This window comes from Trachymyrmex septentrionalis, unplaced genomic scaffold, assembly GCF_001594115.1.
Source record: "Trachymyrmex septentrionalis isolate Tsep2-gDNA-1 unplaced genomic scaffold, Tsep1.0 scaffold109, whole genome shotgun sequence".
In the NCBI taxonomy this organism is placed as follows: domain Eukaryota; kingdom Metazoa; phylum Arthropoda; class Insecta; order Hymenoptera; family Formicidae; genus Trachymyrmex; species Trachymyrmex septentrionalis.
Genome location: NW_017304217.1, coordinates 256529 through 262373, shown reverse-complemented (window position 1 = coordinate 262373; position 5845 = coordinate 256529).

Sequence of the window (5845 nt, the reverse complement as noted above, 5' to 3'; positions counted from 1 at the left end):
TTTCAACAGCTGCTTCAGGCGACTCAAATCGCTCACCACGCATCTTATTTTTAATGTTTGGGAACAAAAAGAAGTCATTAGGTGATAAATCAGGTGAATACGGACAATGAGTCATCAATTCTATAAAAAATATCAGGATAAAAAATCAACAGTTTGACGTGCTGGCGTTGTCATGATGAAGGATAAATGCGACGATTTCGGTTTGTTCTACGCAATTCATTTATGACTTCTGGCAAACAAATTGTTGTATACCAATCAGTATTTACAGTTCTTCGATCCTCTAAAACTAGTTGTTACATGTCCGGTATAACCGAAGAAACAAGCAATCATTTGCTTGGCAGCACTGCGTGAACAAACAACTTTTGTTCGTTTCGGTTCATTTTGAAATATCCAAACAGTGAATTGTTGTTTACTTTCGGGTTCATACGAATAGATCCATGTTTCGTCCCCAGTAACGACGTTGTAGATCAAATTTGATCGACCTCGGTTGAATTTCTTGAGCATTTCTATGCTCCATTTAACACAAGCCTGTTTTTGAGCTTCGGTCAAATTGTGTGGGACTACAAAGTACCAACGACCAACGACTACAAAGTTTCCGTACGCTCAAGTGATCATGCAAAATCGTATGTATTGCTTTCATGTCAATGCCTAAGGATGCCTGAATCTCGCGGTATGTTATATGCCGGTCTCGCTCAATCATTTCACGCACAGCATCAACATTAGTGGCAACAACAGACGTGGATGGACGACCTTCACGGAATTCATCACTAAGAAAGGTACGTTCATGCTGGAATTCGACAAGCCAATTATAAACAGTCCTATTGGATGGTGCTTTATCCCCAAAAGCCAAATGAAATTGATCCATGCATTGTTTCGGAGTTAGATTACATTTGTAATCGTAAAAAATCATTGCCGAAAATTTTCACGCGAAATTTCCATTTTCTTACAAAATAACTTCTTTTAAAATATTATGCAAACAAAACTAGTTGGCTTGAATACAAACTGTCAATTGAATTATAGGTTAAAAACATCTAATTTTACGAATATGATAGTAGCAGAATGTTGGTGCTACTGGAAGTACTAGATTGCAGAAACTTTTCCAGCAGCCTACGTAATAAAGAAAACGTATTAATGTAACCCCATCCAATGTCAACGAACTAACAAATGATACATTATAAAAATTATCATTCTTGGTTAATCTTATTTAGTTAATCTTGCGTTAAGATACAACAGATCGAAGTAAATATCAAGTCAGAAGTTTGAATGCCTCTTCTAAGAATTTCGGGTCGTCGGGGTAGACTTGACGCTAAATGACGAATTTGCGCGCGATCACGTGGATTTTTGAAAATGACGATGTATTCTCGTTGAGCAATATATCGCGCTGACCACGCCCCTGATGGAGATTCTGCGAGATAAGAATAACACTGAGATTTTTGTGATGACTGATGACTTTGGTCCATGAAAAGATTCACGATCGCGTCGCATGACGACGATTCTCTTATAAGATCGTTGATTATCACTATGGTAATTTCGGAGAAAGCCAATTGTTCGAGTAATCCGAACGGGATAAACCTTCGCGAAATTCAATTATATTCTTCTTCGTCACTTTAATATTATTGCATCCCCTCTGTCCTTCAAGCTCATTTACACGAATATTGTATTGTAATTGATGATAGGCTTCTTGCCATTCCGCATAATAAAACAAAACTCTCTTGAAACATACGTCGGACATGAGAGATAAATTCCCGAGAAAAGTCTTTACAAAAATTGCTTTCCCATATCCGATCGGACTACATACGATCGATGTCCATGAATATTTCCAGTGTACGTCCATTTTGCGAAATGAGCTACTCGATTACCGTGCAAGACTTTAAAAACAAATATAATAAAAGGAAAAATAGCGTTTAATAATATTTTCAAAAATGTATAAAGAAAAAATGCTAAAAATGCAAAACTAAGAAACAATTGCTGAAAATAAGTTGTTCCTTTAAAGCTTCATTTTTAGCAATAGTTTCTTTTAGTTTAGCATTTATTTTGCTGATTTGAATTACACGTGTTTCATTTAACTTTAATTTTAGATTGTCTGTCGGTAAACCTCTACCTTAGACATTATAGCTTGTCTCGAATTTATATCAAATTTATTATGATTAATATTCGTGTTCAATTTATTTTGATATGTATTCATCTTAAGACAAACGTACATAGAAATGCACAAAGTGTAACATTGCAGGATTCAATTGGAACAGATGTGTAAGATTGAGATCCGTTTCAGATAGAGTTAGATTAAATGTAGCTTTTTTTTAGATTAAATGTATTAAACAAAAAAAAGTATATTGAATTAGTGTGTACAGAATCAGCTCAGATTCAATCCATTTCAATCCATTCATTTTTATGGATTTAAAGTACGCATTAAAAAAATTTTAATCCATTTTAATCCATTTACTGGGGTATTACTTCTTTAATTAATAAATGTGTTATTCATTCTCTACTTCAATTACAACTAGTTAAACCAGCGCACGAAATTATATACATATAATAAAAATATCATCATTTAACAGATATAATAAAATGTAAACAATTTATATTATTATGAGACAACATGCATAAGTGTCGGATAATCTAATCTTGGCCGATGTCGCGCGTCGTGATTAGCCTAATATTCGAGTTGTGTTCGACTTGGTTTACGAGCGTTCACATCGATCATTTATTTTACTTCTAATCAAAAAGAAACAAAAGAACATAGCTTAATTATTTTTATGTTACAAATTTATTGAATTTACTTGAATTAAAACAAAAAATTTCCTATTTATAATTTTGAATAATTTAAGTAGCATTTATGATCTATTTTTAAATAAGAACCTTTTTTATTCAATTAGATTGAAAAACTGCATTTTATATTCAGAATATTGATTTGAATAGTATTCACGTTGCACAGAAATGGCTGATATTATTTTTTTATTTAACTGAATTAAAAAAAACTGTACTTTCTATTTACAATTCTGAGTTGAGTAATATTCACGATGCACAAAAAATGTTAATATTATTTTTAAATTGAAAGGCATAGAGATATATGTTTTATGTAATTCCTATAAATAAATAAAAATGCATTCGGGATTGAAAAGGATTCATTTTAACATTCATGAATCCGCATTTTTGAAAATTTGAATTCTATTTTAATTCATTTCAATCTATTCTCTTGTTTGCTCGGCAATCGACAGGAATTGATGTTGAGTATATTGATAATAAATTACTACTGGCAGCTACTACGAGTTACTTCAGCCAATCAGAAAAATATACCGATTACGTGATACTTTACGAATCTCTGTTGCACTATAGGATCTCTAGTTACACCGGTTCAGTTTAAATATATGTTTAAAAACTGAAAATAATTTTGGTATGCAGTTATAAAACTGGATGTGTACGTAGAATAACACCAAAACGTTATTTAAGCACAAAACGCAGCATATATTGATAAGATATTTTTGTTACTAGATTTGAATTCAAACTGCACTAATATAAAAATAATTAATATTAATAAATATTTTAATAATATTTCAGGGAGAAAATATACCAAGGATATTTATATAAGTGGACATATAACATCCATAGAATACTTTCATAATATTAAAAAATATTTTACAATGTTCTCAAAATATTATAATAACTTATTTTAATTTTTTAATAATATTTATGTAACATTGTAGGAATATTTTGCGCCTATAGGGATATTTGTATTGCTTCATTATAAGAAAATTAATAAAATATGTAATAAAATATGTTTTATTAAAAATAATTATTATAAATTGTTTTCTTTTACTTAATATATGGTGATCATGTGTGTTTTATTTTAAAAGACAATACTGTATTTCAAATAGCTGTCGTTTGGATTTATTTTCTTGAAATTCAATGTTTATCATTATATGTATACTATAAAAAGGGCCAAGAGAGGTAATTGAAGAACGCTGACATTATCGATAATTGATATAAATTTACTATGATTAACATAAATATTTAGCTTGTACATTATTAAATTCATTTTTTATTACATGAATGTTCCATAAATAAATATGCATACTTATAAAGCTATAATATCCTATATATTGCAGAAAAATTACAATTTATTCTCTTCAATTATCATTTCTGTTGATAATCAAATTTTGACGATAATACTGAAATCACAATTTAAAAAAAAATGGAGTATTATTGAGTTCTATATGCATAAATACGTCTACTAAACTAATAAATTATAAAATTAGTACAATATTATCAGTTTTTAACTCTTAAGCCGCGTATACACTTAGCGAACGAACACCGAATGCAAATGTTCGGACATTCGTGTTTGTGTTTATGAGCAATTTATTTTTTTTCTTGATTGCACCGAATATTAGCATTCGATCAGATTCGATGTTCGTTGCACATAGCAATTAAACTTGTGCAACTTTTATGTAACAAATAACAACGTAAAGTTTTGCGTTTGCTGTTTGTTCGGTGTTCGTTTGCTAGGTGTATGCGCGGCTTTAATCACTACAATATTCACAAAGACGCGAACTCCCGTAAGGATATCGGTCTTTAATAATATTTCGTTAGTGCTACAATACAGACATTCGAATATAAGAAGAGAATTGCTGCAAAATGGCAGACCAATCAAAACTGTTTAGTGACGCGACTCTTATTAGGTCGGAATCAGACTACAATTGAAGAATAAGATTGAAGATTGAAAGATTGATATTTGTCCAATCAGAACAAAAGAAGCAAAAATTTCTTTGTTCTCATTGGTGAAATTTCAATCTTTAATTTTTAATCTCAATCTTCAATGCATAGTCTGATTCCGGCCTTAGAGGGTCTCTAAGTTCGAATTCTCATATGGGCATCAGCGCTTTGATTTCGAATGTTGATTGGTGAAAAACGGGTAATGGAAGTAAATTTTACCCCTACAATCGGCTTTTTACCAATCAGCGTTCTGTGTCAAAGCGCTGTATGAAGATCCGGGCTAATTACGCGCATCAGCTTTCTAAAATATAATTTCTTCTTTTAACACTGCGACACAGTATATACAGCGCAACTCTTCTGATTTTATGTTGACCAAAATGGAGTGCGCATGCGTGAAATAAGTAAGTTGCCCGTCTGTTTTTCTTCTTTTTTTATTGCTCTCTCTCTCTCTCTCTCTCTCTCTCTCTCTCTCTCTTTCTTTATTTAAATAAGCGTTTCAATGTTCCACTTAAACATTTGTCTTTCAAGCATACATGATTTAGAGTAGAAATTTAGAGGGAAGTATTATGTGTATTGTCCATTTGGTGAAGTGAAAAACCTCGAGAGATTGGTTTAATTTTTGTGAAAAAAATGAAAAAATGAACAAAGTAACATAGAAAACCGAGCAAGAAAAAATTTTTTTTTATTATTTATTGTATATTAAACTAAAGTATTTTAAACTTATTTTTTGAACGTATATATGTGTATAAATTTCTTTTGTATCAATTCATAATATTCTCATAGATATATAATTACATAATATTTCTTTAGATAAATAGACATTTTTAAGTTAATTTAATATTTTTTCTAATTTTCTATATTTTTTCTATATTTTTTAATATATTTACAATTTACTTTTAATAATTTTTATAAAATTTAAATTATTTCATCACAATATTAAGTTTATTCATATCGCATGCTCCAATACGCTCCAATATGTTCCTACAATAGCACTTACTCACTTCAACGAATTCGTTGGATTACGATGCAAATAAATCTAGTGAATTTTGCGAGGAATTTTGACAGAGTGAAAAAAGGATGAAAAAAGAAAGAAGTTTAAGTGATAACCGTGGCAACGCTAGATAATTTATTTCAT